Source organism: Mus musculus, chromosome 10 (assembly GCF_000001635.26).
Source record: "Mus musculus strain C57BL/6J chromosome 10, GRCm38.p6 C57BL/6J".
In the NCBI taxonomy this organism is placed as follows: Eukaryota; Metazoa; Chordata; class Mammalia; order Rodentia; family Muridae; genus Mus; species Mus musculus.
The window spans coordinates 121,476,251-121,501,729 of NC_000076.6; the positions used below are offsets into that span (position 1 = coordinate 121,476,251).

General features: G+C 46.2%; 1 long non-coding RNA gene across 2 annotated transcripts; it reads left to right on the plus strand.

The window, feature by feature from the left end:
• The first annotated feature begins 12,329 nt into the window (after window positions 1–12,329).
• Gm40787 lies at window positions 12,330–15,597 on the plus strand. 2 transcript variants are annotated; one of them, XR_872128.2, is made up of 3 exons: window positions 12,333–12,805; window positions 13,651–13,823; window positions 15,557–15,597. It is a non-coding gene; the product is annotated as a predicted gene, 40787 (long non-coding RNA). The 2 variants fall into 2 exon arrangements; XR_872127.2 differs by lacking the exon at window positions 15,557–15,597 and having other exon boundaries at window positions 12,330–12,805; window positions 13,651–13,932.
• Window positions 15,598–25,479: the final 9,882 nt, after the last annotated feature.

Below are 25,479 nucleotides of genomic sequence, written 5' to 3' on the forward strand. Positions count from 1 at the left end.
GCTCAAGCCGCCGTCTGGTCCCCTCCCGCAGGATCAGCCGCCCTCTCCGGGCGCCTCCCGGCTCTGGTGCGCCACGACCCCGCCCCCTCCTGGACCCAGCCCCCCACGCCTGGCAAGGCCCCACCCACCTCAAACCAGACCCCGCCCAGCCAAGACCCCGCCCCCAGCCCGTCAAGGACCCAGCACACGCCACGCCCCTGCTACCAAGGCCCCGCCCAGGCCCCGCCCCACGGGCCTCCGCTGCTGCGTCCTGCCCAGCTCCGCGCGCGCAGGTGGGGCCCCGCCCGCGGCCCTCAGCCACGCCCCTCCGTCCTAGCACCGGTGGACTGTTGGAGGAAGGTGGGTTCGAGCACCGCCCCTGCTGGAACAGTTCTCCCGAGGGCTTCCCCAACCTCCCGGAATCTGCAAACTCCTCAGTGATTTCCCGTCACTGGAGCCGAAGTTTTGGAGAGGGCGGCAATATAATGGAGAACTTTTCCCACTCTCCTTCGGGCTCGGCCTTGGTGGAAACGGTCTGGGTCGAGGGGGTCGAGCCACGCGTGCGGCTGGCCCCTCCCAAACCGTTATAAGTTAGCAGAGGTGGGTGGGGTAAGAGCGACTGGGTTGTGCTTATTTGAAAGAAAACATCCTCTCTGGTTCTTTTGAACTTCGGTGGTAAAGCTTTCCCGCCTCCCTGTGGCGAAGGCGTGTCCCAAATGTGGATGGCTAAAGCAGTTGAGAATTTGGGGGACAAATTTCATAATCACCGAACAATCCAGTACTTTTAATTTAAATGCACTTTGGAAATGTCGCCTCCCACAAGCAACCTTACATGGTCACCCCATGGGGGAGCAAGTAGATTAGACCACTCCGTTCTCACCCACACAACAAAAAACAAGGTTTCCCTTCGGGAATCTGCTAAATTTTTAAAATGCGACTTTTTTTTTTTTTTTTTTTTTTTGCTTAGGGTGACCTGGGGGGTCGTTTTCCCCTTGGCGTGATGGAGTTGACTTGAGTCCTACTAACTTGCTTGCAAGAGACCTTGATGGGAAAGAGGGTTTGAAGCTTTAAGGCTGCTATGATATGCAGGCCGTAGCAGAATTTTTGTTTTGTTTTTTAAGGAGTTTTTTAAAAGAGAAACTCGTCATTGCTTATGGCTAAGCCCTTTTCTCCTCTACTCCCCCAGTGCTGTGACTAAAACATAAAGGTAGCAGTCGCCTTCAGGCTGAGACCCGCTGCTTCTGTGGCGTTTTTGTGTACCCTTCCTGGAATCAGGACTGAGTGCCTAATCGTCACTTGAGAACGAGAAGGGGGGAAAGCCAGACCGGAGAGAAGTCTGGGACAAGGGAAAGAAATGGCTCCTGTGTAGTTCCTTCCTCCCTCGGGCAGAAAGAAGGCTGACTTATCTGCCTTCCTGCAGATTTATTCACGTGTTCAGCATGCAAACTGGCCTTTCACTCCAGGGAACTCACCCCCAGAGGGGCCTTAGAGTCACAGCCTATTTTAAAGCCCTTACTTGAAAGACTTCTTCCCAGGCACCACTCGACTATGGATGACTAGAAAGCAGAGTCTGGCTTTACTCTTCCTTTAGCCGGAAAGCCTTACTTTACAGGTTCCTTGTGTACTTAGGAGCCAAATGTAAGAGAAGAGGACAATCACTCCATGCAAGATTTGTCTTCTTTAACTCCTACTGTGACATCATTCAGATAATGCCATATTGAAATAACAGGGGCTTCAGTTAAATACTCCAGTTTGAGTAGTGGGTGGGTTAAAGATTTATTGATTTGTTGATTTATTATGTATATAATGTTCTCCCTGCATGTATGCCTTTAGAGGAGGGTACCAGATCTCATTGTAGATGGTTGTGAGCCACCATGTGGTTGCTGGGAACTCAGGACCTTGTGACCTGAGCCATCTCTCCAGCCTGGGGTAAACGATTTAACAAACGTGTTTTATTATATTATTATATTTATATTATATTATCCATGCGTCACCTAGAGTAGACACAGACACAGAAACAGAAAAGATCTTTCATGGTTTGGATTGGTTTTTGTTTTGTTTTCTTTTGCTTTTGGGTCTCCTGGCTGTCCTGGAGCTCACTTTGTAGACCAGTCTGGCCTCGAACTCAGAAATCTGCCTGCCTCTGCCTCCCAAGTGCTGGCATTAAAGGCGTGCACCACCACTGCCCTGCCCTTTCATGATATTTTTTTTAAAGATTTATTTATTTATTATATGTAAGTACACTGTAGCTGTCTTCAGACACTCCAGAAGAGGGCATCAGATTTCGTTACAGATGGTTGTGAGCCACCATGTGGTTGCTGGGATTTGAACTCCGGACCTTCGGAAGAGCAGTCGGCGCTCTTAACCACTGAGCCATCTCGCCAGCCCCCTGATGTTATTTTTAAGGGGAAGAGTCTACATTACATTTTATGGCTGTCAGCACCCCATCAGAATCATTTAGGCTTGCTGCCTTTTAACTTTTAGAAATTAGTGTTTGTGGGCAGGTGCCCCTGCCATGGCTTGCCTGTGGAAGGAAGAGGGCAGCTTTGTGCTGTCAGTTCTCCTGACGTAGTTACACGGGCCCTGGCCCCTGAACCCGGGTGGCTGGTCCTGAACCACAGGCAACTTTACTGACTGACCCATCTCATTGGCCTCGTGAGAACCACTTGTTTAAAAAAATAATCATAATTCGGAAGAGGGGTAGTCCAGGGTGGATCACCTTTATTAACGGGGTCCTGGGGTTTTACTGAACAGGCCTGAAGCTAAGAAAGTCTGGTTCTGCCACGGGGTGGCACACGCCTTTAATCCCAGCAGAGAAGCAGAGGCAGGCAGATCTCTGAGTTCTAGAACATCCAGGGTCACATAGAGACTCCATCTCAAACACACACACACACACACACACAAAGTATGACTAAGGAAAGTCTCTGCTTCTAGGAACAAAAAGTAAAAGCCATATTTCTATATTTTTCACATAGCATCATTTTAAATAAAAGCTGAGTTTTAAGATTTGACTCACAGAGCCAGGCCGTGGTGGCACGCGCCTTTAATCCCAGCACTTGGGAGGCAGAGGCAGGCAGATTTCTGAGTTCGAGGCCAGCCTGGTCTACAAAGTGAGTTCCAGGACAGCCAGGGCTACACAGAGAAACCCTGTCTCGAAAAAAAAAAAAAAAAAAAAAAGATTTGACTAACGGGACTTAGAGATTGTAAAAAACTCAACATGCCTTGCTAAACAGTTAAACAGTCTTATCATTTAAAATCCAAGGAAAGGGAAGGGTAGAGTAAATAAAAGAGACTCAGGCAGGCTCAGGTTTGAAAGGCCTTATTGTCAAACACAGACGTGAATTTGTGAGTGGAGTGAATCACCACACATGTCCCACTGATAGAGGAGCCTATTGGCTTAGATTCTCATCAAATGCCTGCATAGCTTTTCTTTCCATGTTAATTGGGGAACATACTTAAAGTAAATGTATACAAAGTAGCTTTGTCAGAGAGAGGAGCAAAGTAATACATGCATCCTCTGTAGAGAAGGTGAGGGAGGCTAAGGGCTTAGTCCTGTACAGTGTCTGGGAAATGCTTTTCCGGCAGAATGAAGAGCGTGTGTAAAGGTCCTGTGGCAGGAGAGTGCTCGGCAGATCCAAACAACAGCCAGCACATCAATGTTTTCTAACTGTGTGAGTGGAAGGTGAGTGTTGGGAACTTTTGTCAGAGAGTAACAGAAAATCCCTAACAGATGTAGCTTGGTGGGCAGAGTACTTTCTTAGCATGTACAAGAGACCCTGGGTTCAATCCCCAGCACTGAAAAAAAAAAAAAAGGTAAAAATGTAACAACCACAGAAAAGTCACTGTTCTGTAAAGGTTTTTGCTTTGTTTTGTTTTTAACCAGAGATTTTGAGCAAAGGGATAATGATATTTGACTTGCCTTTATAAATCACTCAGTACTGAGCAGAGAGTAGAGTTAAATGATACAGGAACTTGGGGTCTAGAGGGATGGCTCAGTGGCTAAGAGTGCTAACTGTTCTTCCAGAGGACCCAGGTTCGATTCCCAGCACCCACATGGCAGCTTAAATCTGTCTGTAACTAATACCCTCATATAGACATACATGCAGGCAAGACACCTATGCACATGAGATAAAAACAAACATCTTTTAGAATGATATGAACACTCAAACAAATAAAACAAGGAGGTCCATTTTTTTTCACTCCTGAAATCAGCCAGCATGATTGTAAGGCATGTGTGACACAATCACATCTGTGTACCTGCAACTGCAGGTGAGGTTCTGACTCTGTGCTAAGACAGAAGATAAATGATGACACAGATTTATCCTAAAGGTCACACCAACTGATCACTATTTCATTGGTGCCGTGTGACATGAAGGAGGATGGCCTGTGGGACGGACAGGCCAGCGCTGGAAAGACCGCACTCACTCTTGCTTATTGATTATTTTCTTTATTATTTTATGTGTATGGACATTTTGCCTGCGTCTATGTGTGTGCACTTTGTGTGTGCCTGGTACCCCTGAGGCCAGAAGAGGATGTCAGGTCCCCTAGAAACAGAGTTATAGGCAACAGTGAGCCAACATGTAGGTCCTGGGATTTGAACTCAGGTTCTCTGTAGCCAGAGTTCTTAATTGCTAAGCCTCTCTCCAGTCCCTATACTCATTCTTATATGACCTTTCCCCCTCTTGGGACAGGGTCTCACCACATAGCCCTGGAACTCAGTATAGCTATATAGATCAGGCTTGCCTCGAACTCACGGAGGTCTACCTGCCTCTGCCTCCTGAGTACTGGAATTAAAGTTGCGCTACCATGTCCGGCTCTTGTGTGCCTTTTAATGTTAAGTAGCTACGCTGTGACACAGGTTTGTTTTCAGTAATGGGAATAACAATGTGCCCACTTTATTCGCTTTAGTTCATAAGGATTAAGTGAGAGAAATCTCATAAAACCCTTGGCAGAATGGAGACAAGCGAATGTGAGTCTTTTTACCCTAAAAATATCAGACCTTGATGGCTGCTCAGCATCTTTTACTCATTTCTTTTTGCTCGCTAAACTTTTTATCCTCGGATAAAAGTTCAGTGGCTGCTCAGGGCTTTGGCTTAAGGCCAGTCAGTCATGCTTGCCTTCACTACCACGATAGCTTTCAGTGTGGGTTGATCACACAGAGCCAACTATTGAGACACTAACTCGGGAGAGAGATAGAGCTTTTGGGTACCATCTTGTCACCTTGAAGAAAGACACCCCTCTGGGCCTGGGAATTCTGGAGCCAAATTATGGGCATAAATGACACCGCGACATAAACGACACCGCGAATCTCGCAAATGATTAAAGAGACTTCTTGAACCTTTTAATTAACAAGCTCTGAAACTGCCCTACTTAGGGCTTGTTATGTGAGACAATATGTGTTCTTAGCCTGGCATAGTAACACACACACACCTGTAGTCCCAGCTACTGAAAAGGCCTTGAGGCAGGAGGATTGCTTAAACTCGGGTGTTTAAAGTCAGATTGGCCAATATAATGAGAATCCCATCTCAAAATAAAGAAAAACTGTTGAACCAAAATTTTCTCTTAATAACTCTAAAAGGGGATTCAGAGATGCTTCGGTAGTCAAGAATTTGCTGTTACAAAGACACAATTTCTAAACCTAGCACCTATGTCAACACACACATATACATAAATAAAAATAATTTTAAATCTTTTTTTTTTTTAATTCTAGGAGAGAGCTGAGTGTGGTAGCATGTCCCTGTTACACTAGCATTCTGACACAGAGACCAGAAGGTCACACAAGTTTGCGGCAAGTGTCATCTATAAACTGGGTTCCAGGCCAATAAGGACTGCATCATGATTTTGACACAAACAACAAACAATAACAACAATGCCTAGCACAGCCAAACTTAGAGAAAGTTATGGCTAGGAACACATAGTATTCTTTTCAAGACACGGTTTCTCTGTGTAGCCCTGGCTGTCCTAGAACTCACTTTGTAGACCAGGCTGGCCTCGAACTCAGAAATCCGCCTGCCTCTGCCTCTTGAGTGCTGGGATTAAAGGCGTGCACCACCACGCCCGGCTACACATAGTATTCTTGCACAGGACTTGCCAGCACCCCTATCAGGCAGCTCACCACTAACTGCAAGTGCAGCTCCAGGCCATTGGACTCTCTCCTGGCCTTCGTAGGCACCTACACTTACATGCACACACCTCTACAATGCATGCACGTGTATATATATATATATATATATATATATATATATATATATATATAGCTAAAAATAGAAAGGTTCTTTCTTATGGAAGTTGATTACTTGAAGGCCAGAAGAAAACCATTTAGGATAGCCTTTCTGGTACCATCGGTGTCTCTTTGGTTTGATCTTTCCCCATCATTGTGGTTGTCACTCAGGTAACTTCCATTGTGTTCATGGCAAAGATAACATTGTAAGTGTAAGGCAGGGTGTTTGGTGGTTAAGTGCGTAGGATCAGGAATCAGAAGGCCCGGTTCAAATGTGTGATGGATGAGGATGGTGTGATCCACAGTAAGTTGTCTGACTTCACTGAAACCCCATCGCACATTTAGAAAGTAGGAAAATAACAGCACTCAGGTTGTAGCATTCTTCCAGAGATTATGTTCAATAAGGCTTGAAGAACTTAGTACCTGACACATAATGTGGTTCAGGTCATGTTAGCACATGAAGACAGATGCTCCATATTTGCACAATCTCAGGACCTAGAAAGGTCACATGCTACCCGTAAGCCTGAGGGTACTAGGCTGATAGCACAAAATGGAGAAGGAGGAGGGGAAGGAGGAGGAGTGGGAGGAAGAGGAGGGAGAAGAGGAGGAGAAAAGGAGGAAGAGGAAGAAGGAGAAAGAGGGGAAGGAGGAGGAAGAAGAAATTCCTCCCTCCCTCCCCTACAGCCTCCTTCTCTGCCTCTTGCCTGTGGATGAAGGAAGGTGTAAATTCTCAGCTGTGCCTGCCATCCTGCCTTCGCTCCACCGTATGGAGCAACCCTCTTAAACCATAGCCCAGTTAAATGCTTTCTTTATAAGTTGCTTTGGTCGTGGTATTTTGTCACAGTAATAGAAATATAATAATAGGAGGAATAATAGGAGGGAGAGAGCAGAATTGGAATGAGAAGATTTAAATTGCATTATATACATAATGCATACATATATATACACAGGGTTCTGTTGCTGTACCAGACACCACGACCACAGAAACTCTTATAAAAGAAAGCATTTAATTGGAGCTGGCTTACAATTCAGAGGTTCAGTCCATTATCTTCATGACAGGATACAGGGTGGCAGAGAGGCAGACATGGTGCTGGAGAGGGAACCAAGAGGTCTATATCTGGATTGGCAGGCCACAGGAGGAGAGAGACACTGAACCCAGTTTGAGCATTTGAAACCCCTAGTGACACACTTCCTCCAACAAGGCCATACCTCCTAATCCCTGTCAAGTAGTGCCCCTCCCTAATGACAGATGAGCCTATGGGGACCATTCCTGTTCAAACCACCACAGGTTTCAAGCTTAGGTCATGGCAGTTAAGAGGATTCCCACAACTATGTGAAATAAATACAAATACGAATGTCTGTAACTATGAGGATGACTCAAGAAGGTCCAGAAGGGTACAATTCAGATATGATCTTGATGTGGACACTGTGGGTTCCAACATATAAAAAAAGAAGGAGGGCTGAAGAGATGACTCAGTGGTTAAGAGCACTGACTGCTCTTCCAGAGGTCCTGAGTTCAATTCTCAGCAACCACATGGTGGCTCACAACCATCTGTAAGGAGACTGGATGCCCTCTTCTTATGTTTCTGAAGACAGCTACAATGTACTCGTATACATAAAATAAGTAAATCTTTAAAAAAAAAAAAAAGGAAGAAAAAGGAAAAGAAAAAAGGAAGGAAGGAATCAGCACTTCTATGTCTAACAGTTCATTTCACCAAAGAAATATAAACAGAAATAGAGCAAAATTATTCCAGAATAGAAGTGAATGTGAGGGAACTAGAGAGATGGCTCAGCAGTTAGGAGCCCTTGCCGCTCCAGCCACGGACCTGGGTTTGGTCCCCAGCAAGCACACTGAGTGGCTCACAACTGCCTGTAACTCCAGCTTAGGGAACTGAGCCCTTTTCCTGACCTCCTCAGGCACTGTAGCCATGTGGTGCACATACATACAGGCAGGCACACACAAACATAGTATAGTATCTTTAAAGCCTTTGGGCTGAGGAGATGACTCTGCAGGCTAAGTGCTTGCTGTGTAAGCATGAGGCTCTGAGTTCAGCTCCCAGACCCACGTAAAAAGCCAAGTGGGACAGATGGCATCCACAATCCCAGGATGGGGGGCTGAGACAGGAAGTCCTGAGGGCTTGCTGGCCAGTCAGTCTAGTCAAATCAGTGAGCTCCAGGCTTATCAAGAGATCAGTCCCTCGCCCCAATAGGCTGTTCTTATTGGTCATGGTGGCACACACCTTTAACCCCCGCAGTGAGGACCCAGAAGCAGGTGGATCTCTATGAGTTTGAGGACAGCCTGGTCTACATAATGAGTTACAGCACAGTCAGTGCTTTATAGTAAGACCCTGCTCCAAAATAATAATAATGATATTAAAAATAATAATCACAGTAATAAGGTAAACATGAAACATACCTGATACTGACTAATGGGCTCCATGCATACATACACCTGAATGCTCATGTGCAATGCACTTGTATATAACACACACGCACACACACACACATATACACATATGTACACACACGTACACACACATATACACACATACACATGCATACACACATACACACACATATACACACATACTCATACACACACATGCACACATATACACGTGTATACACACATGTATATACACATATATACACACATACACACATGTATACACACATGTACACACATGTACACACACATATACACACATACACACATGTATACACACACACACACACACACACACACACACACACACACACCTTGCATAGGTTATAGCTTCCTAAAGTTGAAAAGTCCAGTACCATGCTAACCCCAAGGTGCTCACTGATAATCCCACTCACCAGCACCTATGCTGGGTCACAGCTGAAAAGAAAGCCAAGCAAAAGAGACAAGCACACACATAATCAATAGAATTCCAGACAAGCACACACATAATCAATAGAATTCCAGACAAGCACACACATAATCAATAGAATTCCAGACAAGCACACACATAATCAATAGAATTCCAGACAAGCACACACATAATCAATAGAATTCCAGACAAGCACACACATAATCAATAGAATTCCAGACAAGCACACACATAATCAATAGAATTCCAGACAAGCACACACATAATCAATAGAATTCCAGACAAGCACACACATAATCAATAGAATTCCAGCTTCTCTCAGAAAGCAAAACCACACCAACACTTATTATTTTGGCAAATATAAAGGGTTCTCAAAAGTCCTCGGAGATCAAAAGTCCCGAGAGCCGTTCATCAAATAGTTGGAGGTCTTACTAGGTGAGCACACTTTGATGAGGAAAGTACTGTGTTTTTGAGACTAGGTCTGACTGGGTATCCTAGCCTAGCCTCAGACTCACCAGATAGTTAAAGATAACCCTGGGCTCCTCCTCTTCCTCTTCCTCTTCCTCTTCCTCTTCCTCTTCCTCTTCCTCTTCCTCCCCCTCCTTTCCTTCTCCCCTCTCCCCCTTCCCCCCAAGCATCTCACTATGTAGCTCCAGCTGTCATGGATCTCACTCTATAGACCAGGCTGGCCTCAAACGCACAGAGACCTGCCTGCTTCTGCCTCCTGAGCTACCACACGTGGGAACCCTGAACTTCTGGTCCTGCTACTGTCACCTCCAAGTGTTGGGATTGTAAGTGTGTGCCACCATGCTCCATCTATGTGGTGCTGCGGATCAGGGTGCTCACCCCTCTTATTTCCACCGAATTGGCACTGTGTCCAAGACAATACCACACACAACTGAAGAAACCCTATAGAAAGGGGGAAATGTAAAGTACTTGCTATGTTTTTGTTTTTTTTTTTTTTTCAGAAACCTTTTCCGTAAAGAAGGCCTCTTGGCCTTCCCTGAACATCACTTGAGCGCTTACTGTATACTAGACACTGTTCTGTTCTAGAACTTTGATCTGTGGGAACTCACTGACTCCTTATTAACTTCCCGGGGCGACCCTGACCAAAGGGCAGTGTGTGCAGCCAGGAATGACAGGGTTATCTTCACACCTGAGGTCACCTTCGAACCACTGTGTACCTTGCCCGTGGGGCCCAGTCACTTGAGGGAAAGAGTCAGCCAGCCTCAAAGAAAAAAAATCCAGGTTTCTGCCGCCCACAAATGATTTACTCGGTATTGACTTAACATCTGATGCAAGAGATGTTGCGTTTGTGTGAGGGGATGAGAAATATTTGCTCTTCAGATTGGGTAAAAGGGTCGACGAGATGGCTCAGTGGATAAAGGTGCTTGCTGCCAAGCTTCATGGCCTAAGCTTGCTCCTCCACATGAGCTCCACATGAGCGCTGTGGCACACATACACACAAGCACAGATATAAACACAGATATAAGGAGTTTGTTTTAAGTTTGTGGGAAAGAAAAAAATATTTCTATTCAGCTAATTAGGACACTGAACCACCCAGTGTCTGTTGGTTTGTTTATTCATATAAAGGCTCCCCGGATAGTGCAGGCTGGCTCTGAATCTTTGATTCCCCTGCCCTTTGAGTGCTAGAATTACAGCTGTGTGCTCCATTAGTCTGGCTTTGCAATACTTAGACTGACTGGTCCTTCTGTGTAAGCTACTCTCTCCCAATCCACATGCGCCTGCTAAGGGCTGTTTGCTCCCCAGCCTGATTCTGTCCAGATAGCCTGATGCTGAATGACTTTTCTCTTCTGCGACATTGGTCAGAGTTGTGGCCCATTCTCAGGGCAGGGCGTTTACTGACAGAGACAGCTGTGAAACACATGGCGTCCTCAGGTAGATGCCACCATCCACAGAGTCTAGGCCAAGAGCTTCGGGTGAACAGGCAAGTTTTGATTTGGTTTGGTTTTGGTTTTCTCTTTTGTGTAGCCCTGGCCATCCTGGAACTCACTCTGTAGACCAGGCTAGCCTCAAAGATCCACCTGCCTCTGCCTCCTGACTGTTGGGACTAAAGGTGTGCGCCACCACCACCCAACTGAACAGACAAGTTCTGCTGAAGACAAGCATTCCCTGAGAGTTCATGCTGACTTCTTACTTTCTATTTTATGTATGTGAGTACACTGTCGCTGTCTTCAGACACACCCGAAGAGGGGCATCAGATCCCATTACAGATGGTTGTGAGCCACCATGTGGTTGCTGGGAACTGAGCTCAGGACCTCTGGAAGAACAGTCAGTGCTCTTAACGTCTGAGGCATGGCTCCAATCCAATGCTGCCTTTTTACAAGGAGTGGGATACTATGAAGGCTGCCCAGGCACTGCTCAAATTGAGCAGCATAAATCATCCACATCCAAGATGAGGAGCCTGGCTGGGGATGTAGGTCAGCAGGGATGCTCTGCACGGCTGCTGTGGGTCCCTTTGTGTCAGAAACATCACTTCTTTCACTATTTCTGGGGCTGACACCTCACTAGATCCATAGAACAGGGGGAACTGGGTGAGACATAAAAGACGTGTTAAATTGGCACCTGCCTTCCAAACCCTAGTAATTTAGCTGGGAAAATTATATCATAATGGCAGATGGTCTGTAATTAGCCAATCAATACGTCCTAGGTCTAGGAAACCTTCAGAGGAGGTGGTAGCTTTTTGTCTGACATGAGAAGGACAGATGGGAGAAGGGCGGTCTCTTGCAAAAACAAAGTCCAAGCCATGTGAACATGAAATGTAAAACTAGGAAGAATTAGGAATGAAACCAAATAGTGAGGGGTTTCGGTGTGCGCTGAGGTGCAGAGTGTGTTTCACATATGGAAGGGTCTGAGTTCAAATGCCAGCACAGAGAACGAAGAGAAGGAGGGAGAGGCAGAGAGGAACGAGGAAAATAAGGAAGGAAAAGCGATTATCGGAAAGCCAGGCGTGGTAGCATCTGTGTGTAATCCCAGCAGTTAGGAGACTACGGCAGGAGGAAGATGAGCTGCAGAATAGTCTAGACTATATAAGGAGTTCATGGCTGACCTGGAACTCACCATGGAGACTAGACAGACATCAAATTTCAGCATGCTTTTAATCCCAGCACTCGGGAGGCAGAGGCAGGTGGATCTCTGTGAGTTCGAGACCACCCTGGTCTACAGATGGGGTTCCAGGACAGCGAGGGCTACACAGTGAAACCCTGTCTTGAAAAACCTAAATAAACAAACTAATTAAAACAAATAATAAATAAATAAGCTCTACCCAGTCACCCAGGCCCTCAATCACACTCTCAGTCCCCTGTTGAAAAATCTAAAATTGTTATAGACTAGTCGACGATCCATGCCTTGAGCCAAGGTCTTGAACATACACTGAGGAAGTAAGACTTTCTCTACCAGGGGCAAGAGTCAGGACAAGTCATGCAGAACTGTTATGGGCCAGTGGATGGGGGCTGTGTCGAAAGAGCAAGGAACAGGGGCAGACAAACAAGCTCTGCCTACGCTTGGGTAACGCTTGGGTAACTTCCCTTGTTTATGACACCAACCTACAGTGTGGAGGACAGCTTCTAGCTGGCCCCTGGGAAACGCAACTCCAGGATCTTGACCTTTGCCAATCATTGGCTGATGGTGGCAGAAGCACACCTCCTCCTTTTTTTTAATGTGAAGATGTGTGCAGCAAACCACAGATGGAGGGAGCAGGAAGAAATGGGGCCGTTTCTAAAGAAATTAGGTAGGCTTGCTATTTCTAACATGCTTCTAAGAGGGTGGAGGCGTTCGCTCTAGAATATGCCGCTCTAAAATATGCCGCTCTGGTATGAGGATTATTTTGAGCTGAAGGCAACTGAAGAGCAGCACACTCAAGGGAATATCTATAAATGGAGTGCACAGTTCTCTCCTCCTAGGACTGGGCTGTAGCTTAGGGCTGTAGCACGCCCTTAGCATGTGCAGATTCGTCGCTTCAATCCCTAGCAATGCAATAGACACAAAGGAAGTTTCTACTTATGGGACCTTTCACTTCTGTACCAGGAAGGAAAGGATAATGTGTCTGTCTGTCTGTCTTTCCTTTCCCCTTTCTTCCTTCCTTCCTTCCTCCCTCCCTCCCATCCTTCCTTCCATCCATCCTTCCTTCCTTCCTTTTGTTGTTTTTTGAGACAGGATCTTCTATATTCCATAAAAAAATATGAATGCTAACAATACATTGTCACTACTCCCACCACATATATTCAAGCTTTATAATATATTTGTTTTCAGTACAAAGAGGCTGTGTATATGGCTCAGAGGTACAGAGGCTACCTAGCTTACACAAGGCCCAGGGGTCGGTCCCCAGCACCCCAAAGCAAACGAAAGCTTGAGAGACAATTACCAAGTATAAAGAAATGTTGACACTAATAGCTCTTATACCCATGAAGAAGATAGAGCCTCGTGGCAAAATATAATAGACTGAGGCAGAAGGCAAACACTGGGAACTATTTTAAATGTTTAATTTATCATGTATGTGCATGTGTGTGCCTATACACGTGTGTGCCTATACATGTGTGTGCCTATACACGTGTGTGCCTATACATGTGTGTGCAGATGCCGGAGGAGAAGAAGGTTCTAAGTCCCATGGAGCTGAAGTTCCAGCTGTTGAGAGCTCCCCAAAGAGGCTGCTAGGAATGGAACTCCAGTCCTCTGGAAGAACAAGTGCTTTAAACCATTAAGCATCTCTCCGACTGCAGGAACTGTTTGAAACCTTTGCAGTGGCCAAGGTAGATTATCCAATTGTTTGTTTGTACGTCAGGCTTTATTGAACTATGCCCTGGAAAGGGTGACATCTGCTGCGTATAAATGACATACTGATTTTGTTTTTTTCCGTAAGTATTTTAACGTCTAGTTCTATGGTCCACGCTGGCCTTGAACTTGCTCTTTCTGCCTCACCTTCCTGAGTGCTAGGGTGCTAGGATTACAGTGTGTACCAGCAGCTGGTGCCATTATTTATAACAATCAAAGAGTGCTAGCTTAGCTTGCAGACATTCCCCAGTCCTACAAAGATAAAATAGAGCCACCAATGGCTCAGTGGGTAAAAGCCTGAGCTTGGTGATCTAAAGTCCATTTCCCATAACCCAATGGGAGAAGGAGAGGACGGGGTTCCCGGGTCGTCCTCTGATATTGAAACATGAGCCGTGGCAACACACACACACACACTAAGTAAAATATAATTAAAAATTTAAAAGTTATAGTAACAGCCGGGCGTGGTGGCACACACCTTTAATCCCAGCACTTGGGAGGCAGAGGCAGGTGGATTTCTGAGTTTGAGGCCAGCCTGGTCTACAGAGTGAGTTCCAGGACAGGCAGGGCTACACAGAGAAACCCTGTCTCGAAGGAAGAAAATAAAAAGTTATAGTAAAAAAAAAAGACAAACATCAAACTATCCATCAGTTGGTCAATTGGTTAAAGAAAATATTTTATAACCATAAGAAGAAATCACAACAATCTCGATATGTTGACGTTGGCTTTATCTCTAGAAGGAGCCTTTTAAAAACCTGGGTATAGTAGCACACGCCTTTAATCCCAGCATTGGGAGGCAGAGGCAGAGGCAGGCAGATCTCTGAGTTTGAGGCCAGCCTGGTCTACAGAGTGAGTTCCAAGACAGCCAGGGCTGCACAGAGAAACCCTGTCCTGGAGGGGTGGGGGTTCGGGGGGGACTTACTTGAAATCCATATGGTGGCATTTGGCAGGAGGACCAAGTTCAAGGTCATCCTTGGCTACATAGTGAGTTTGAGGCCAGCTGAGACCCTGTCTCAAAACAAACCAAACAAAACCGAAACGGCGTGGGACAGTGTGTCTAGGGGGAGAATAAAATATACAACCTCAAATATATTCCTCTGGATATTCAGAGAAACCATGCTTAGCAGTCATAGAAAGATTTCTGAAAAACTAACCTTTTATAAGAGAAATTCGTACCTGTTATGCATCAGTAGCCAGTGCAGGTACAGGCTTGCCCCTCTTTCTTCCCAGGGAAGAGGACACTCGATCTAGACAGATGACCACAGGTGACTGACTGTCCCTGGGAGAGTTCATCTACCTGTATAGCAGCCACTGTTTAATGTCACCTCCAGCCCCTAACCTTCTGTACTGGCTAGTTTTGTGTCAACTTGACATAGCTGGAGCTATCACAGAGAAAGGAGCTTCAGGTGAGGAAATGCCTCCATGAGATCCAACTGTAAGGCATTTTCTCAATTAGTGATCAAGGGACAAAGGCCCCTTGTGGGTGGGACCATCTCTGGTCTGGTAGTCTTGGTTCTATAAGAGAGCAGGCTGAGCAACCCAGGGGAAGCAAGCCAGTAAAGAACATCCTTCCATGGCCTCTGCATCAGCTCCTGCTTTCTGACCTGTTTGAGTTCCAGTCCTGACTTCCTTGGTGATGAACAGCAGTATGGAAGTGTAAGCCAAATAAACCCTTTCCTCCCCAATTTGCTTCTTGGTCATGATGTTTGTGCAGGAATAGAAACCCTAACTATGGAGCTGGTGAGATGGCTCACTGGTTAAGAGTGCCGACTGCTCTTCCGAAGGTCCTGAGTTCAAATCCCAGCAACCACATGGTGGCTCACAACCATCCGTAACAAAATCTGATGCCCTCTTCTGGAGTGTCTGAAGACAGCTACAGTGTGCTTACATATAATAAATAAATAAATAAATAAACAAACAAACAAATAAATAAATAAATAAATCTTTTTTTAAAAAAAAGAAAGAAAGAAAAAGAAACCCTAACTAAGACACACCTTCCATAGATTACTTCCTCCCTTTGTCTCAGAAACCCCTGTACCCGTAAGCTCCGTGTGAAGACTCCTCTCTGAGTTTAATAACATCTCTGCTTACATATATTAGCTATTTGGAATTGTGTGTGTGTGTGTGTGTGTGTGTGTGTGTGTGTGTGTGTGGTGCCTAGGTATCTAAACCTAGGTCCTTGAGCTCGCCAAGTAAACTCTACCACTACACCTCCGGTCCACAAAGCATCTTTTCAAAGAAGCCACCGCATGCACGTGAAGGTCCGAGGACAATCTGTGGGAGGGAGTTGGTTCTCTCCTTTCCCCAGGAGGGTTCCAAGGATTGAACTCTGATGGCCAGGCTACTTGACTGGTCAGGACTGGCAGCAAGCACCTTTGCTGAGGCATACTGTGTGAGCGTTTTCAAGTAAAACTTTGGAAGAGGAGATCACAGCCCCATCCCGCCACTTAATCTGGGTGAGACCAGACCCCGGGGAAACAAACATGGAGGCACTCTTTCATCTTCAAAGTTCTCTCAACATCTTAAAGATAGAGCTTCACTGTATCCTTGAGTGGTACTCCCGCTAATGGCTGCATCTCCACAAGGAGAAATTAAATAGCAGAGTATAATAATGATAGCCCCATAGGTCTTGGACCATGCTTTTTAAAATGCTCCCAGCACTTTCTCACCTACTTATCTTAGCCTAAAGGGACTGTAATTACTTCCTCTTCACAGGTGGGAAAATGAGTGTTGCCAAAGATAAGTCTATCTCCCCATCACAGCCAAGCAAGCTAATGCTGACACTCAAGTCACAAACAGACTAAGGTGAAGGTGTAAGTCTGGAGGTCTTTATAGGTGGTGCTCTTCAGAAAGACCACCTGCAAACCTTCCATTTTATTCATAATGAACAGTCTAGGAGGAGTAAAAACCTCTTAGTATTTGTTTCCCATCATCCTCTCTTTTCATAAAATGAGAGGTGTCTCCTCCCCTTTTCTTGAAAGGCCAGCTTGAGTCTACAAAGTAATTACGGGGAGCACAGTGCTTACTCAAGCCGTGCGTGCAGTCTTGGTCTCCTATAGAGCTTTGAGCTATTAGGTTAACGCTCGTGATATATCAGTCACAGACTTACGGGTACAGAGCAAGCTGATGTCTCAAGGATATTCTTTTTAAGAAAAAGGGCTATAGGTTGTAACCAGAATACACAAATGTTTTCATGCCTGCTCCCTTTGCTGTGGGAGACCTTCACTGTAGGACTGTTGTTTGTAATATTTACAAATAAGATCTTGTAGAGGGAGATCTTTGAATACATAGAATAATAAGTTTTGTTGTTTGTTTTGTTTTGTTTTGTTTTTTCTGAGTCCCTCTGAGACAAACCACGCTGTAAGACTCTGACACCAGACCAGCTTCTGAAAGAGATTTACAGCAACTGAGTCACTTGGAAGGGACACTCCAACCGGTTGAGCCACCTTCAGGGTGTGCAGCGTGCCCCAGGTTGCCAGCTTTGATGAGCTGTCACCTGTGCTGGGATGGGCTTAGGTGGTGCAGCTGTCACTGAGTGATTTCTGCTCCTATAAGGATCCCCAATAAAACTCTTTGGTTCACCAAGTTGGACTTTGGTGTTATTTGTACTTAGACCTGTCATGGGTTCCCTCACTGGGGCGTGTTGCATCTCTCCAAGAAAAGTTCTGACACAAAACAAAGTTCAAGGCTACCTTGGTCGGGAGAACCCGTTTCCTCAAAACCAAAACCAAAACAAACAAAACAAAAAGAAAAACATGACCAGAAAACCCACCGGTTCACTTTCCTACCCTGATACTCAGCACAGTAAAAACCCAAATATAAAGAAAGCATTTTCTTGTGATTTGCCAGTGCTTCCTCCTTATTCTCCCCAACCTCTTGAGCAGAACTTGGACTAGCTCTTTTTCCAGATGTTGTCCCCCACAAGTGGGTCTGGTTGAGATTAGGGACCTGTAGGCACAGAGGGATGTCAACTAGTCAACACCAGCCACCCGTCAAATAGGATCTTGAGAAATACTGAGTTGCAAAACCAATGTCGGTGAAATTAGCTTAGTAACAACAAAAACAAAACTGCTCCATTGTCTTTCTTCTTCCTCTCTTCACAGTCTGACTTTGATCTCCCTGGTTAACCAGGGAAAGATATAGAGATGATGGGTGCACACTTCCGCCTCTTGGCAATTGTTTGAATTTTCTATCTTTTTGCTTTTGATGTTTTGTGTTTGTTCTGTTTTGTTTTGTTTTACAAGGTAGGATCTTACTTACTGTAGCCTAGGCTGGCCTCAGCCTCCTGAATGCTAGGGTTAGAGATGTGAAGTTGCTGGCCGCCTTTTTTTTTTTTTTTTCCCTTCAATTCCTTGGTAGAAGTGGGTGGGGTCCTAAGAGCAAGTTGAGGGCCTGGCATCTTGGTATTGAAGCTATGGGTGTGGAAGAACAGCATCCTGGAGGATCCCAGTGAGATCCCAGCGTGTGTCCTTGAATCTCTTTTACTCCACAAGGGGCACAGAGAGGGACGTGGTGACAGCAGTAGGCTCAGTCAAGCACTTTAATCCTGCAGATGGTATCCACCGTCTACCCCAAGGGCTTTTAAATTAAAGAGGACACTTTACCTTCCTCATGGGAATTCTCTGGCCAGGCATTTTATACATAAATCAGCCACCCTACATTATCCTCAAATTCTTACCCCCTGCTTCCACACATGAAGCTGCTGTGACCATGACAAAAGAAAAGGTATGGAGGTCCAATAGCTTAAAGCACAATGCATGCCTGTCTGAGTATCAGGTATGTGTGTCATCAGTGTGTCTGTGTGTGTGTGTGTGTGTGTGTGTGTGCGCGTGCGTGCATATGTGTGTGTTCACGTGGGTGCCTACCCAGTGCTTGCCAGAGATCAACATTAGATGTGCTCTTCTGGTGAACAAATGTCACCGAATCTAGGGTTTGCCGGTTAGGAGACTGGCAGGCCAGCAGCAAGCTCACAGGATCCTGCTTCCACCTCCCCAGCACTGAGAATTGGTGCCATCACGTAGGGTTCTCTGCATGGGTGCTGGGGAACTGAACTCAGGTCCTCCCTCATGCTTGTGGAACCATTGCCCCCAGTTTGCTGTTCGAATATTATTTTAAATTAAATTAAAAGACATTAGACTTACCAGAACGTATGGACTCAGAAGGGGAACATTTCACTTATAGCTGTGTAGTTTGGGATAAGGTGTTTGTTTTTCTTAAATCTTAGCTTTCTCATCTGCAAACTAGAGTCATCGTGTTCCTATTAATTACGTAATCAGACACAGATTGTATATGGAGAGTAAGCTTATAGGGAGCCTGCTGCTTGCTTCCTTCCTTCCACGTGGTTTAGGCAGTGCCAGGGATTGAACCCGGGACTTTGTGCTTCTTCCCTCCCCTCTCCCTCTCTCCTTCCCTTCCTCTCTCCCTCCTTCCTTTCTTTCCTCTTTCCCCTTCCCCTCCCCCAATCTTCCTTCCCTCCCTCCCTCCCTCCCTCCCTCCTTCCCTCCCTCTCTTTCCTTTCTTGTGAATGAATGTATGTGTGTCATGGCGAGTCCGTTCTCTCCTTCTGCCACTTGCATTCCAGGGATGGAACTCAGGCCCTCAGACTTGGTAGCTAGTGCTTTTTTACCTGCAGAGCCATCTCCTGACCTTTCTGTCTTTCCTTTCACTCTTGTTATGAGAGAAGGTCTTATAGAACTCAGCCTGCGTTCCTGCTCAAAGTAGCCTTGAGCTCTAGGTCCTCTGCTTCAGTTTCCCAAGGGCCGCGGTTGTGGATGTGATGGCTTTTTGTTTCTTTTATGAGAATCAAAAAAAAAAGGCTTAGTTCGTAAAATTCTAAAGACGACGATGGATGTAAAGGTTTTGCGGATGTGGACGCTATGCCTGCTGTTACCACTGTGGCTGGCTCCATCTGTGAGCTGCAGCCGGAGCGCTGATGAGACCCTGGGAGAGAGATTCCCTCCCGCCTTCCACCTGCAGCCTCCGGCCCGGAGCTGTTCTGTGAAACCTTGGCCTTGAGAAACAGCATAACATTCCTAATCCTGAGATCTGGGATTATAGGCGCGTGCGCACACACAGGTCCGGCCCAATCAATCTGTCTGGCCTTGGATTGTCCAAGTCATCCAAGAACTGTCCATCCGAATCCTTAGGCTGAGACTGGCAACTTCCAGCTTACTGGAGACCCCAGTTTAAAACATTGTTTCCCAGAGGAATCAACGTGGCTGCCATGCTCCGGCCAAATCATACCCCACTGCCCTGAAATTTGCTAAGACTTTTCATCTTTTTCCACTGGGACTCTGTTGTCTATGTTGCTACTCCTGAACGATAACACCCGAGGTGACAACTCGTCAAGAGTTGTCCTCTGACGTCCACATGCATTTTATAGGCTGTGCTCCTGAATTCACACACATGTCCCCCACATACGTCATATATCCAAACACACCTAGTGAAACATAAACAAACAAATAAAATTTTAAAAATCCTAGTGTGAACAAATCAACCGAGGTAAATTTAAGTTTCTAGTACTCGAAGGCGGTCCTTTGGGAAGTAATTAGGATTGGATGAGCTCGTGGGTAGAGCCCCCATGATGGCTTTTGTGGCTCTGTAAGTAGAGGAAGAGAGAGCTAGCATGCTTGCCATCCTGTCATATGATGCCCTTCTTGCACAGACAGACATCACCAAGCAGTTGCTGGTTCCTTGTTCATAGACTTCCTTGTCTCCATAACCACAAGGCAAAGACTCCCTGATTGTTTACAAGTCAGCTCCTCGCGGGTGCTCTAGGAGAGCAACAGGAAATGGACTAAAGCCAACACGTCAATGTATTTGTCACAGACATTTCCTCTGGAATCATGGGAGGTCATAGATGTGAAGATGTGGGATGGCTGAGAGGGAGACGGTTAGTAAGACACAGGACTTCAGGACTGGAGTGATGGCTCGGTGGTTAAAGGCACTGGCTGCTCTTCCAGAGGACTTAGGTTTATCTACAGGTACCCACATGGCAGCTCAGCTATAACTCCAGTGCCACGGGATCGTCTGCCATCTTCTGCCCTCCGTGGGCAATGCATGCCTGGATGTGGTGCACATGCATGCATTCAGGCAAAGCACCCATATTCAGGAAATAAAAATAAACAAAAATTTAAAAATTGAACATTGACTTTCTCTTTTTCCTAAATTATTCTATTTATCATTACTGCGGGTTTAATGTTCTTTTCCACCATGTCACCTTGTACCTGTGTCAGTCAGAGGATGGAGGTCATGTCTCTCTTTCCATCATTAATTGGGTTCCAAGGATCATACTCCAGACATCGGGGTGCTACGGCAAACGCCTTTATCTGCTGAGCGATCACACAAGCCTTGGCTTGGATTGAGCCAGCTTTGTGTGTGGTACTCACTGGCCTCCAGCTACATAGTCGGAATGACTTTGAACTTCTCGTCTGACCTTCACCTCCTAAATGTCAGGATTATAGGTGAGTGTCACCACACCTGAGACCTTCACCTCCTAAATGCTGGGATTATAGGTGAGTGTCACCACACCTGAGACCTTCACCTCCTAAATGCTGGGATTATAGGTGAGTGTCACCACACCTGGTTTAGGTAGTTCTGGGGATTCACCCTAGGGTTTCACGTGCACTAGGCATGTACTACTCTAAAACCTAGCATATACATTGTTGTCCTGTCCTGTCCTGACTGTCTGTCTGTCTGTCTGTCCATCTGTCTGTCTATCTTGTGACCAGAGTGGGTGGGGGGTTTCTGGAGCAAACACTTCTGGGAGCATAAAAAGTGGGAGGCAAGGCCAAGAAAATGAGAAAATGAGAGCTATAAGGGACCCAGGAGAAATTTAACCTCGTAATTTTGCCTGACTCTGGTTCCATAAATGGAAGCTTTCTCTCTAAGCCCTCTGGGGGAAAGCAGAGATCAAAATCATGGAAAGTTCAAGGTTTGTTAGAAGCCGGGGAAAGAACTGTTACAGGAAGTGGGGTTTCTCTATGTAGAGCTACACTGTGGTAGCCAAACTGGCACCCAAGCCTGCTCTGCCCGGCGGCTTCTCACTGAGTTCTGCTGGGATTCATAATCAGAGGAAGGAAGTGCCCAAGAGATCTGAGGCGCTCATTGTTGTTGCACAGATGGTTTGTGTTACCACACAGCCGGCAGAGCTCAAGGCCAGAATCCGCTGTGAGCTACCTGGACATAGGGTTTTAGTTGGTGACACTCTTTCTGGAAAGGAACTATGCAGTCACATTGAAGCCACACAAGTGCCTGGAGCACCGGCTGGCAAACATTAAAATAGGAATCGATAGGAAGCTGATAGCCCAGAAAACCCCACCGTGTGTGCCACATAAAATAAGGTTTCCAGCGGGTATTGAAAAGAAACAGGAAGTAGACCAGCTTAGGGACAGAAAGTCAAGGGACTCTATTGCCAGGATCCGGGATTTGCTGGAGGGCAGGGTAGGTAAGAGACCGTGCTGTGGGTCTGGTGACCAGCAAAAGTCACAATGACGGTGTACTGGTGTTATGTAAAGCATAGATCCGGTTCTACCGGACTCAGAACACTTGAGCAAAGGCTGCGTCAAGAGTCCAGAAAGGGCACAAACAAAGCGGCTGTATTCACTGTGCCAGCAGGTGGACCAGGCATCCCTCCTTGGGAACAAAGGTTCAGTATTTTAAAGCTGTATAACAGCTTCCTTGGATTCTTCCTGTCTGTCGCCTTGAGTAGAAGCAGGTGGGGGCTGGGTGAGGGCATCTCTCCAGAGTGGACACCAGCTTGTTTTGTAAGGATTGCTCAAGAGCTTCTACAGGAAAGGGTGGGGTTCAGTGGAGTTCAGTCTCCAGAATCAAACCAACCCAAACCACACACACCCCCTCCCCCATCCCCTCCCCCATCCCCGCCCCCATCCCCTCCCCCATCCCCGCCCCCTCCCCTCCCCCATCCCCGCCCCATCCCCTCCCCCATCCCCGCCCCCATCCTCCACCCCCATCCTTGCAAGCCTCAAATCTCTGCACACTTGCAGTCTTTCCATATGAAGAGCAAAAAACTAAGTGTGCCAGTGAACTGACCAGAGCCATAGGGAATGACAGCAGAGATGAGTCAGAACGGTGGGTTCTAAAGACTAAGTCTTTTATATATCCTGAAGCCCTCAGAAGCCAGGAGCCAGTGTCACTGAACACCTGATTCCTCCATAGAGAAGTGTGCAGGTGGCAGACTCCTCAGACAGCTTGGAGGTGTCGTGGGGGAAACCATTTCAGATGTTTTGTTTTGAGACAAGGACTAAATCTGTAGCCCAGGTTGGCCTCTTTAATTTTAATTGTGTTTAGTGTGTGTATGTGTTTGGTGATTATCAGGGCACCCTCTCTGGATTCAATTCTCTCCTTCTACCTCATTTTTAAAGTATCTCTCCCTCTCCCTCCTCCCTCTCCCTCCTCCCTCTCCCTCCTCCCTCTCCCTCTCCCTCTCCCTCTCCCTCTCCCTCTCCCTCTCCCTCTCCCTCCTCCCTCCTCCCTCCTCCTTCATTCAGGCTATACTTTCTTTTTTCTTTTCTTTTTTTTGGTTTTTTGAGACAGGGTTTCTCTGTATAGCCCTGGCTGTCCTGGAACTCACTTTGTAGACCAGGCTGGCCTTGAACTCAGAAATCCGCCTGCCTCTGCCTCCCGAGTGCTGGGATTAAAGGCATGCGCCACCACGCCCGGCCCAGCGTAATTTTTTAAAAATAAACAAACAAACAAAAAAATTTTTAAAAAAGATACAAGTTGCAAATAAGCAGGAACTCACCAGCTCACCTGTCCTTTCCTGTCTAATTCTCACAAGCAAAGCTGATAAACCCCATGTTTCCTACTAACTGAACGAGCTGCATGACTTGGAAGATCCCCCCTCCCCAAAGTAGCAATCAACCCAGACAAAAGGGGGTGACCACTCCTTTTGGGGTCCCAGCTTTCTTAGGTTCAGCAGAGCCTTTGTGGGTTTCTCCCTAGAGCCATTGAGTCTCCTTTTATTATGAAGCCAACTTGGGGCTTTGGCAATGCTGGTCCCAGCTCTGAATAGTGTCGTGATGAGTCCAAAGGGAATGTTTCCAAACCAAGCAGAACGTCTCTCCGGGCCATTAGGAAATGTGCCCTAAAGGACCTACTGGCCTTTAGAGTTTCCTGAGTCCAGGATGCTGTGGAACCAGTTATGCAAGGAAGAATGTTATTCTATGACCAGTAGCTGGGGCTAGAGAGACTGCTCCGCAGTCAAGAGCGCAGTCAAGAGAATCCAGGTTCAGTTCCTAGCATATACTTCCCTCCAGTCCCAGGGGGGCCTCTGTGAATACTGAATACACATGGTACACATACATGCACTCATACACTTAAGTGTAATTATGGCAAGGGTGTGTACTCCTCAGTGCAGATGGCTTGTCTGAGGAATGCAAGCAAGACCCTGAGTTCCCGCCACCCCCACCCCGCTTTCCAAGACAGGGCTTTTCTGCATAGCCCTGGCTGTTCTGGAACTCACTTTGTAGACCAGGCTAGCCTCAGACTCTAAAAGATCAGCTTCTAGCCCCCAGATGCTGGGGTTAACTTAATGGCAGCTGTAGCCACCTGTGTGGTCAACAGGATCGCCTGCCATAGCTGCCACCTGGCAGCTTTCTCTTTCTTAAGTTGCCTTAGGTCACAGTAGTTTATCACAGCAGCAAAGTAAAGGCTACAGCCTCCCGTTTGTGAGAATGTAATAATTGCTCCCTCCATGTCTGATCACGGCTTAGCAGCTTTAGGCTTCCAAGAATCAGCGATTCTCTCGATGGTTATTTTTTTCCTCTGTGATCTGAATTTGGAATCTCTTGGTTTGCTTTTCTGATGCGGCTGAGAACATGTCACTAAATCTGATAGTCACTTGTTTTCTGGTGTATACATGTGTTCAGTCTTTTTTTCTCATACTTATGCTCAGTTTGGTTTCTTTTTTTTTTTTCAACTTCGTTTATAGGAGTTGGTTGGATCTCCTGGGCAGAAGCCCTTTCTGAGCTGTATGTGATTTTCCCAGCTTGAGACTTAGCTCCTCTGTCTCTGTAATCGTGCCACCTGATGATTTGATACGCCTAACTTTAATTTGGTTTAATTCAAGGGCTGGCAAACACTTTCTAAAAAAGGGCCAACAAGGAAATAGTTCAGGCTTTGTTAACCACACAGTCTCTGACCCTGAAGAACTCTGCCAGGTTGCAAGAAGAGCCATAGAAACTATGTAAATGATTGGGCGGGGCCATGCAACCATAGAAACTATGTAAATGAGTGGGAGGGGCTGTGCTCTCCTAGACCCATCTGCAAAAACAGTTGCCAGGTCTGGCCTATGGCTTAACTTTGCCAATTCACAGCCTATCTATCAACCATTTCCTCTACGGTCAACTGCTTTCCGTGTCCTCTTTATATCTTTTGTTACCCTAAGGTCCGGGGATAACTGTTTTCTTTATTGTTTTCGCTTTTACTTTTAGATTTAAAACAAGACCGTTTAGGGTTGTTGGAGAATTAGCTCAGTCAGTGCGCGTTTGTCTTACAACCATGAAGATCTAGTTCCTGTCTCAGAACTACATAAAGCTATGGACGTGTTGGCACGAGCTTGCCCTCCCAGTGCGTGGGAGATGGCGACAGGAAGGTCCCCAGGGTTTGCAAGTCAGC